Here is a 12,484-nt window from a genome sequence, read left to right on the forward strand (position 1 = left end):
AATTAAGTGGTACTTTTGATCTGTCAATGTAATTTACTGTTCAATGTGTTCATACAATGCACCTTTATCCCTCAATATAATTATATTTTTGACAAGTAATATACATATTATATATATAATAAATGAGAAGATTGATCAAAGGCAAATTTAATATTTTAGTTTTCTAAGCGTGAAACAGGTCATGGTCTAAAGTAATGAGATATTTTTTTTAAATTTAAGCCTGAAAAATATTATAACTCCGATCGTGATCATGATTGTGATCGGCGAAGAAATTCAAATTGTATTAGTCGTCTTGCACCAAATAATATTCTTTAGCACCCAACAATGTAAAAAAAAATGATGAAAATCATGAATTGATTCAAAATAAATAAAAAATAAATCTTATCGATGTGAAAAAAATGGCACTGAGCAAAAGCACACGGCTATGTATATGGTGCATCAAATGTAATGTTGCACTTAACATTATGCAAGATAGTAAGAATTTAAACCTCTATTTGTTGAAGAATTTAAACAAAGACGTGCTTGGCCAAAATGACAAGAGGTAGTTCAATTAAAATTAATGCTAAACTTGAGATTTTTATTCAATATTTCAAATACTTGATGGTGTAAAATTAATTGGATATTTATCTGGAAAAAAATTCTTCAATCACGATTTCTAGAAGAAAGGTAATATTGATGTCCAACAAATCCGTTAAAATGATAATTCAACAGATTTATTCAACAAATCTTGACCAACTTCACCTCATTAAAAGATGGTATATAGAATTGGGATGCGGAAACTTGGACAACTAAATCGTAGTCTTCATCAAGAGAGTAAAATACGCGTTATACTCTTTTTTCTCAATCAAGATTTTTTCCATTACATTTTCCTGGTAAGATTTTTAATGAGGCAGCTAGCAAATGCGTATTACTAGATACATATACTCTTTTTCCTTCACTTTTCTCACTAATTATTTTCCTAGTAAAATTTTAACGAGACACATTATCTATTAATAAACATCTAAGGGGGGTGTTACATTTAATTTAGAGATGTCTATTTATTATGTCTACAAGCAGCTTTACAAGCAGGTTCCTATAAACAAGTTACGATTTTTATAAGCAGCGTTGTAATCAACTTCCTATAAGCAGTTTCTATTCTTCTATAAATAAGAAGTCATTTCAGTTCATTTCTACGTCAATTAGAAGTTTAAGCATATCAGTCTCTCTATATACTTTTCTTCAGTGCATTTACTGTAATTTTTATGTAAAAGATTAAAATATGTCATTAAATTTTAAGAAAAAGTTTATCTATATCATCAATCAAAAGTTTGACTCATTTTGTTATTTTCGTTTGAGAAATAACATATTTATGTTAGAAGTAGTATTTATTAACTAAAATGACATAATTGAGCTAAATGGGGGCATGAGTTGTGAACAAGTTGAGGAGGAGCCCGTTAAGCGGGGGTGACAATGACAAGGCAAGAGGAAGAATGGAGTTGGTGCATAGAGCCTTACAAGTGGCCGATAAAATGGGGCCATGAGTTGTGGACAGATAAACATGAAAGAGAAAAAAAAGGGGTGTGTGGGGGTTGTTGCATGCATATTTGTCGGTTGATTAGGGAAAAGTAGGTGGAGTCTTGCTTTGTGAGTTGGGCTTCTTTTCTTTCATGCCTTAAAAAGTTTATTATGCCAACCAATTTGAGACATTTGTATGTCAAAAAAATCTTCACTTTAACTTTAATCAAATACCTAAATACTCCATCAATTTGATCCAAAGCTTTGATTACACAATTTTGAAGACAATCCTTAGATTAGTTATGGTGAATTAACTATGTTTTAAGAAATAGTTATTTTGATTATTTGGTTTGTCATGTTAATAATAATATGTATAGCATAATTTTTAAGAAGAAAATTATTTGTTTATAAAAGTATATTCACCTTATTTAGTAAAATATAAAGGTTTACGGAACCTTAGAGGTATTCTCATTTTGATACTATTAAGGGTCGTTTGCATTAAGTATGTTGTTGTTGTAAGGATTGTTTGGTTGGAAACAAGTTGTTTATCAATTAATTATCTCGTGATAAGCTATTTCAAAATAAGTTATTTCATCACTATAACATAAATGATGAGATAAATAATTCACGGATTACTTAAGTTAATACACCCAATCAAACGCAAGATAAAATAATCATGTATTTATCTATAAATTATTATATATTATACTTTACATTAAACGATTTCTTATTCCACCATCTGAAATCAATGGCCTAGCTACATGGTTGTTAGGGTGTCCAATTCGTCGAAAAAAATACCGTATATACAAGTAAAATGATACACATAATAATTCAATTACATATTTTGGACATTCTTAACACAACAAGTTGTTATAACTTAGTGATTTTAGATGTTTGGAATGATGTAGTGTTAACGTGTTAGAATGGATAACTTATCTCAATATTAATAAATGAATTGGGGGTGGGGGGGTGAGGGGTAGGGGGGTTCGTATTTTACTTCTCTATATCTGCATTTTCCATGAAGTAAGAAAACCACGTGCATACAAAGTAATTACTTTTTAAAATCGCACAACTTGTACTAATATTTCTTTTAAGAGAGTTTCCTCCGAGCGTTATAATTGTAACTTCTTCTCTTTTATGATTTACATATTACACTCATCTTTTTACAAAATAAATTAATTTATATTATAATAATATGTTAATCTATTTATTATTAACAAGTAAAAATAATAATTGAATAATTTTCCCTTTCTAATCACAAATTAAAAGAGTATTTTCTAAATTTCTTTTCTAACATACTCTATAGAACTTTTCGTGATGCTTGTCTCCATGTTTTTATATCTTCTTATATTGTGGAAGGTACTTGCTATGGTTTTTAATAATCACTACAAATATTAGTTGATGATAAGAAGGACTAATATGTATATAGAGATTGATGATGAAATAAATGGTGATTTTACTTTAAAGATTATTGTGATTTTTTTGTTCTTATGTTTCTCAAATAATAATTATAATATTTTTTTATATTATTGATAATTTATTTGTATTGAAAATTTTACTTTTGATTACTTTCTTAATAATAAAATTATATAAATTGAAGATACATAACATATACATCATATAGATCTATAAAATCCATGCTCTGTGTTAGGAGTTTAAGCTTATATTACTTAAAAGGCCTTGTCTTTTAAATACTACACTTTCTTCTTAATAAAATATACATTTGAAGGGATCTAATTTAGTAAGCGAAGATTGGATTTGGCTCATCTCCATTTATATTTCTCTCCATCCCCTCAAGTGTATATTTAAATAAGTAATACTTGTCATATTTAAAATTTAAAGATCTAGATTAAACTAATTTTACAAACCTCGTAACCATAGTTAGAAAATAAATTAGGAATTTCTTTTACTAATTTCAATAAGAAAAATATCATCTTTCATTAATTTTGACTCCTCATTAATATCATTATTATGATATATGTTTTATATCTCTATTAATATCATTTCCCCTAATCTAAAATTAAGACTAACCTTCGTTTTTTTTATATATATCTGACCAAAGAAAGGCAGCAAATAATTAAGAAAAAAACAAAAAGAGACCAATTTTATGTTTAAACAGAAAATATTTTACAAATACTATTATACTATATCTTCTTTCTCTCCTTTTTTTTTTTTTAAATTTCTGGCATAATTTATTTGCCAAATACTTTTTTTTTTACTCAATAAAAATATCTTCTTCTTTTTTAATCAAAGGTAGTTTATAGTATTTTAATGGAAAATATGATCTAAAATTTGTTTTTTTAATACCAAAATTTTAGAGATTATCTCGAGTGGGATTTCACTGGGTATGTTGTTGTTGTTGTTGTATCTCGAGTTATTTTTGTGTATTTTGTATCTTCTATGTATTTTTTTTTATATTAAGGATATTCAGGATTTCAATTCATTAAATTTTTAAATAAAATGAAAATTATATCAAAAAGAAATTTTTAAAAAAGTATAATTAAAGTGATGATATAAATGAGGAGCCAAAATTAGGGGAAGATGAAAATTTTCTTATGAAAGTTGGTGAGTTTTTTCCTAATTTGTTTTTTTAACTATATATGATTATGAGGCTTGTTAATTAATTTAATTTAGACTTTTAAATTTTAGATAAGACAAGTGTCACTTATCTAAGTATGAACTTGAGAAAATAAAGAGAAAATGTATTGAAGATGACCCAAATCCGTGAAAGTTTTGGGTAAATATTATAGATGAATTTTTAATAGAAATAACTAATAATTACTTGGGGTTTTAAAGTTGTGCCAATATTTAGCTAATAACAGTATTTGTTATACGTCATTGTGTGTTGTATTCAGCTTTTAAAAGATTCTCAAAAAAGTAGTTAAACAAAGAGTTAAAAAAAGCATCAAAATAAGTATAACATTTCTTCATTTTATAATATTTTCATTCTCTCAAGGAAAAAAAACGGGGAATCTAAAGAACGTGAGTTTTAGTTTGATTTTTATTTTGTTAGTGAGACACCTTGTTTGGAGGATTGTTACGTATCATTGCATAATGTATAAATTATAATATATTGTTGCATAACATATATGGATAATTATCGTATTTAAAGAGATTATATTATTTTTCATCATTATATAAATTATAATATCATATATAAAAAAATCTAAAGAATTTATAGTATTATCATAAAATAAAAAAAAAATAAGATACGAAATATAATTATAATTGTATAAAAAAAGGTAGATAAGTGATAAAAATAAATTAAAAAATAATAAGATCAAAAAACGGAGCGAGAAAAAGAACATAACGACATAATCTGAATTCACATATGCGTAGAGCTTATTTGGAGGAAATGCTTCGCATATTTTTTTCATACTCAAAACACGAAATTAAAACTTTTGATGGTCGTTGGGATGTTCTTATCTAGGTGTATATATAACTTGTCAGGGTGATACAAGGACATGCATGAAAATAATATCATGCAAAAAAAGAAAAGGAAGTCGTCAAGAAATAGGATGAAAATTTCCACACATTACAAAAAGAATTTAGAATCAGTCTTTGTTTTGTTTCCTCTTAAAGACTTTGTCAATTTACTTTCTTTGACTTTTTATAAGAAAAAATTCACATGATATTTGGTATTCGTATTAAAATTCAGTTAATTTAAATTCACGTATTGTATGATTTATTTTTTGACACGACATTCAGGGGCGGAGCTATTATATACGATGGGGGTTCGGACGAACCCACTGACTTTTTCGTAGATCCTATATTTGTATTGAAATATGAAGTGAAATATATATATATATATATATATATATATATATTTTTTTTTATTTTTTTTTTTTCTACGAACTTATAAACAAATTGAAGCGATTGGCGCAGTGATCGCTGCGCAACAAAATTCTTCACCTTCGCAGAACGTGGGTTCGAATCCCCCGGTAGGCATTGTTTTTTGGGGTTAATTTCTAAACTTTTGTTTATATAATTTTTTTTTAAAAAATAGAAAATCGATAAGAAAATAGTATTTGTGTCGTAATAATTTTTTTTAAAATAACATAAAATCGGTAAAGGATTAATTAAAAACATGCATGGATTTATATTTAAAAAAATTTAAAAAAAAAACAAAAATTGGTAAATGATAAAAAAAAAAAAAGGAAAATAGTATTTGTGTTGTACTCTAAAACTATATTTGACTATGGATTTCTACTCACATTCAAAAAGTTTAACGCAATTTTTTTCTCCAAAAGTCAGGATTCTTGTGAAGTTAAGCTTGATATAACATTTTGGCTACTGCAACCGTGGAAAGAGTTTTTTCCTCAATGAAGTTCATTAAAAATGATTTGCGAAGCAGAATTGGTGATGACTTTTTAAATGATTGTTTAGTTTGTTTTATAAAAGAAGAATTATTTGAAAGTGTATCTAATGATGTGATTATTGATCGTTTTCAAAATATGACACCTCGTCGAGTGCAGTTATAATGATAATGCTTATATTCATATAATGTTTAAGTAATTCGTCGTTTTTAGTGAACTAAATACTTGTATTTGTTCGTTAATTTGATGATTGTTACTTTAGATTAAGATTATTGTTTTTTTTAGAAATTTAGAACCCACTGACCTGAAATTTTGGCTCCGCCTCTGACGACATTCCTAATGAGATTTCTTTTATGTTCAGAGTTGATCCTCTAATTAAGAGTAGAGAGATTCAACCATTCCATAGTTACTCAAATTAGTTGGTGATGTTGTTTTCTTTTCTTTTTTTTTTTACTTTTTGTTTTTTTTTTGGCATGATGTCTTTTCATTTCTTTTTTCAAATAACTTTTGTGGCAGAAAGGGAGAATTGTTAGGATCGAAATAAGCAGGTGTAACGCGGAAGCTAGCAAAGCAAACCTCGAAAGACCATGAGTAAGAAGACAAATGAGAAATATACCAAAAGAGACAGATTTAACGTGGTTCGGTCAATCGACCTACGTCCACAAAGGAGATGAGCAATCCACTATAAATATGAGAGTACAAAATATAGAGAGAAACAACCTCAAACAATTCACTCGGAATACAAGGAGGTACACAAAACTCTCCCCCATAACCGCAACTCTCAAAACCCTAGGACTACTACATTGTGAATGCTAATTAAGTTAGAAGGAACAAGCCTATATTTATAGAGTCCTAAACCTTTCCTACAAGAAAAGGACTAGTAAAATATTAAAACTTTTTCCTAAAAGAAAAACCTATTTATGGTAAGAAATCAGGGCAAATAAACCCCAACAAGAATTCCTAATTTAACACTCAACACTATGCTCATGCCAAAATGCCTATTATCAAACTTTTTCCTTAAAGTCTCCATCAAGTCATATCTTGTATTGTTGACAAGCCCACTACCTACCGTTTTATTTAATTTTCCCATCTTTAATAATTAGAAGTTTCAAACAAAATAGGTGATTCGTCGGTATTTAAATTTTTATCCCACACATAAAAGAAGTCTTGGAAAAATAGTCTCTAGGCTAGAAATTGAAAGCACGCGACTCCTAATGATTGTCAAGATAATTTATGGTGATTCGTGAAGATTTTTAAACTTGTGTACTTAATAGACAACTACATTTTGTTAAAGAATGGTAAAAAGTTTTATATTGATGGTTAATGAGATTAGGAGACTTCTTCTAAAGTTTCGGTAATTCTTCTCCTTTTGAGCTAGCTTTTGAGGTGTGAGTTAGGTCCAAAAACTAATTTAATGCATTTGAATCTATAATCTTTAATTACTTCTTCTTATATTTATAATTTAAAAATAAATATTCCGTCTGGTAAGTTATTAGTACTTTCCGAGTTGTTGCTCGTTGTCAAGAATGATTCTCTGAATTATTCATGATAACACATAATCTTAAATAAATCCATTATTGTATATAGTGCTTAATAAATAATTCTTTTTTATTTTTTTATATTGCTCTTTGTTAGCAACATAGTAGACATGATAATTAGAGATAACATGTCTCTTTTTTTTCTTCTTCCCTTTTTTCCCGTTAAAGGAATTGGAAAAAAAAAAACAGCTTGAATTATACTATATTTGGGAAAATGATAATGTAAGCATTTGACTTTATGAGGAAAATGTGTGTCTTATTATAGAGTGTCTCTTCATCTTTGTTTTATATGCTTCTTTACTATTATTGGATTCTAAGTCCAACAAAATTCACATGTTATGGCGACGTGGGGATAGTATATTAAAAACCCTTCTTAAATTATGTATGCTTTAATAATTTCATATTAAATTTTGGGTTGTTTATAAAGCCTCCTGAACTATTATATTTTTTTTTTTATTAGAACTGAAATTATATTGAATCCAGAAATATATGAACATTAATTGAGGGTAGAAGAAAGAAGAAGAAACATGAGGAGGAAGAGGCTGGTGTACATGTGTATATATATTGACTATTAGTAGTATCAAACAATGTAGTGCAGTGGATGAAGTTGCTTCTTCGATCCTTTTTTTTAAATACATCTTCGTCTTATGGTGGCTTGTCCCTTATATTTATATCAAAATTGTTTACATAGGAATAGGACTACTTAATTATCCTTAACACCTTAATGAGTACTAGTACAAAAAGAAAATAGAAAAATGTATCTTTTATCCAGTAAAAGTTTGCAATAAAACAGTTTAAGGATACGCTTCCACCATTTTAAAATGTTTTCTTTTGTGAATATGTCTAATAGATATCATATGAAGCAGATCCAAAAAAAACAAGTCCTTTGACCAAAGGTCTCATATCGAGTCTTATGTATGAAAACATTTTTAGTAGGGAACGCTGCCCTCCGAATGGGGCCTTATCCAACGTGAATCCGAATTAGTCGGATGCTGGTACTGGGAGAAAAAAAAATGTTGACTACTAACTTGATGAAGACTAACCAATTATTTGACTCGAGGACTTCTAACTAATTACACTTGTAAGATGAAGATGTGTACAAAAATTATTATGCCCCTAGACTTAATATGAAACTTTGTTGAGTCCTTTAGTCAATAAGTCTACTGGTTAAATCTCATGTTGGAATGTACTTGTGACCGATCCTTTGAGTTATTTTTTATTTTATGAAATGACAAGCAATATCAATATATTTCAATCTTTCTCGTAAATTCATTCCCTAAAAAGTATTTTAGCTCCCTAGATCTTTCTTTTTAAATTCTTGTTTCAATTTCTTTTGGTTTCTTCAATTGTTTCGAGCATCTCTAGTAACGAGCATGTCATCTATATAGATCACCATAATAACTGTTCATGTTGATGCTTTCTCAATAAACAAAGAATGATCAAATTCACTCTGTTTGAACTATATGATAGTTTAAGGTAAATCTCATTATACAAGTTATCTTGTAGAAAATAATTATACACATTTATTTGATGTATATATATGCTACTTATAACTTATAGATCTATTTACAATCTATTGATATTTTCCCTTCAGGTAGAGATACAACTTTATCACTTATGTTGATCAAGGTAAAAATTCAGTTCAAAACCTACAAGGTACTGCATAACTTAGTTTCTACGGAACTTATATCTAGAGAGATAAAAAAAAATCAATTTTAAAACTCACAAGTTATGTCGCTAGAGACATAACTTATACCAAATTTATGCCGGGTGATTTAAATACTATACAATTTATGTCGGCTAATTACTTGATTTCTACAAAATTTATAAGCAATTTTTTTTTAAACTTATGTTTAGCGAAATTAGGTCATAAATAAAAATACATTGACCCACAATTTTTTTATTAAATGAACAATAGAAAAATAATTTAAAGACCACCCCAAAATAAAGGCCATCCCTGCAAAAACTTGATCTTAAAGCCCATTGGAAACAAAGAGAAAGCAATGAGATGAGAGTCACTTATTTATAGGCCCATCATGTTTGGGCTTTACTTGGATGAATTTTTTTCTTTTACAGCTTAGCAGTGAATTTAATTTATTTAAGATGCTTGTGGAACAGAAGCTGCTTAATACATCTGGTCTTGATGATACAAATCATGAGGTTTAACTTTTATTTAAAATTTTTCTATTGTGTTAATATCTATTATGTTATAATTGATGGTTGAGTTAATTACACTTTTTGGACATTAGAGTGGTACGAGCTACAAGAAGGGAGTTGATGATGAAAAGTATTCGGATGATGATATTGATGTATCCAAGAGTAATGGAATGCAGAATAATGAGGTAAATGTACATATTAATATTTATTTTATTTTTTGGTACAAAATGAATTGATTTTATTAGTTTTTTTTAAAAAAATGTTTAAAATTGATAGTTTGTAGCATGGAGATGGTTGACTATAAGATGTATCTAGAAATAAATATTATATTGAATGTTGTTTTTTAGGATGTTATGCAATTTGAAAATTCTAGCAATGGGAACAACAAAACATGTCAAATTGATGTTGTTGAAAATTTTGAAGATAGTGTTAAGTTGCCAGATAAAGGTATGTGGGTATAAAATATGCTCTTTGTTTCTTTTCTTGCTTTGTTGTGATATTAAATACATATTTCTTTAAATAGATTTGGCGTCATTTGGAGCTGGTGATTTTAGTTTTCCCACTGATTCACAAGTGATGGTATTATATGACGAGACGATTAATCAGTGTAAAAAATTAAAAGAGATAAATTCACCCCAGCTCATTAATATTGAGGATCCTGTTATAATTGTGGATGATACTCCAATGCCCTCGAAAAGAGTCAAGACTTTGAAAAAGTTGCAAAGATCGCCATTTGCTGTTGAATTTGACAGTGTTGAAGATATCAAAAATAAATATGGTAAAAGAAAAATATATACTGTTAAGTATCCTTTCAATGAATCAATTGATGAAGACGTTGATAATGAATTGATGATTGAGTTTGCTAGTTTTGTGGATAAATGGGCTTTGAAAGGTAGATCCAGGTATGAATAGTTTTAGGGCAAATTACATAAATCACATACTTTTAAGGTAAAATTACAATTTATCCCTTAAAAATTTATAATTACAGAAATCCCTCATTTTCGCGCATCAGATTAGTGTATCAGCGCTTATATTATTGTATCTCGCGCATCAAATTAATGTATCAGTGCTTATATTATTGTATCTCGTGTATCATATTAATGTATTAACGCTTATATTATTGTATCTCGCGCATGTATCAACACATATATAGCTTTGATACATTAATCTGATGCGCGAGATACAATAATATAAGCGTTGATGCATTAATATAATGCATGAGATACAATAATATAGGCGTTGATACATTCATCTGATGCGCAAAAATGAGGGATTTTGGAAATTCGTAAAACTTATAGGAGATAATGGTAATAAATAAACTAAAAGGTGGGATTTCTGTAATTTTTTCCATAGTTTTATGTCTGACATCACTACAAGAAAATATACTTATTGCTATGAAAACTAAGTTATGAATTCAAAAATCGTAGCTATTACCTAGTAATAGCCATAAAAATTCAAATTTCGTGGCTATCTAAAAATCCGTCAAATTTCTTAGCCACGAATATAAAGTTTACAAAGCAAAATCCTTGTATTTGCTATAATTGCTAACAATCATGACAATAATTATCTAAACAGCTACAATAAAATTCTATAGCTAATTATAGCTTTTTTGCGACCCAATAAAAATAATTGTAGCAATAGCAACTCTTTAGCCATAATAAGTTATTTGAAACAAAATATTGTGGCTAAGTAAATAATTTTGGTTCAAGTTATAAAAAGATGTGGCAATACTTATATGATACCGCCATAGAATCTTTGCTATAGTAAAATTTCGTAGCTAATTACTATTTTTTTGCCACGAATTTTAATTTACCGTAGTAATAATAACCTATTAGCCACAATAAATTATTTGAAGAAATATTTGTAGCTAAATAAATAATTTAGCTTTGAGTTATAAAATATTGTGGCAATAATTAAACGAAATAGACGTAGATTTTCTTCTATAATAAAAATTCATAGCTGATAATTTATTTTTACCACAAGTTTGAATCTATCATAGTAATAATAACCTTTCAGCCACTATAACTTATTTTGAAATTTTTTTTGTAGCTAAATGTTTTTTTTCAAGTTATAAAAGTCGTGGCATATTAAAAATATATAATCATAGATTTTTTGCTATAATACAATTTTATAGTTAATTATAAGTTTTTTTCACGATCATGTTGAAACTTGTTGAAGCAATAGTAATCTTTTACATAGGAAGTAATTTCAAATAAAATATAATAACTTAATAAATATTATGTTTCGAGTAGCAAAAAATTATTGCAATAATTAACTTAATAGTTAAAAAAAATTGTCATGAAAAGCTGATCAACTATGTGAGTACAATTGTGGTGATACGTTTTATCCGATATGAGGTGAAATGTAAGCCTTGAGGTGCTTCATCTTATGTTGAGAATTCATTTTATACGATGCAGACCTTTTCTATCGAACAATGCATTTATCAAGCTGGATTAATTAGAGATGTCAATCATTCCATCAATTCAATTTTACAAGATCTTAATTTGAGAATTTTAAATATAATTTAAATAAATAGAATTTATAAAAAAAATAGAAGTTATGTCTAATTAATTTGATGTAATTGAACTTTTTTTATACAAAAAAAAACATGTATAATCAATTTACAAATCATTAAATAATGTCATATTATTCAAATATGCAATATGAATTATTCTTGAATATAGATAGATAAATCAATTGTTTATTGAATATAATTAATACACATAGGAAGTGATATTTTAATATATTCAATTTTTTTTATTTTCTTTTATTGGCAATTTTTTTTAATTTCTTATTTTAATCTTAACTTCATAATCCATATAATTTTTGTATTTTAAATTAAAACTGCAAAATTACAATCCAAAATTCATATCACTATTTAAATTGAAATTGAAATAACCAAACAATGGGGAAGTATAGTTTCACTAAAGTTGAACAATTTAACTTGAATTTGAATTCAAATGATTGATACAAAAAAAA

The 12,484-nt window shown here is 27.4% G+C and overlaps 1 protein-coding gene across 1 annotated transcript in view; it reads right to left on the reverse strand.

The window, feature by feature from the left end:
• Positions 1-12,484, reverse strand: part of LOC125870523 (uncharacterized) — a 225,067-nt gene that overhangs the window by 3,262 nt on the left and 209,321 nt on the right. The window lies entirely within an intron of this gene.

The sequence above is a fragment of the Solanum stenotomum genome, chromosome 7, assembly GCF_019186545.1.
Source record: "Solanum stenotomum isolate F172 chromosome 7, ASM1918654v1, whole genome shotgun sequence".
NCBI lineage: Eukaryota > Viridiplantae > Streptophyta > Magnoliopsida > Solanales > Solanaceae > Solanum > Solanum stenotomum.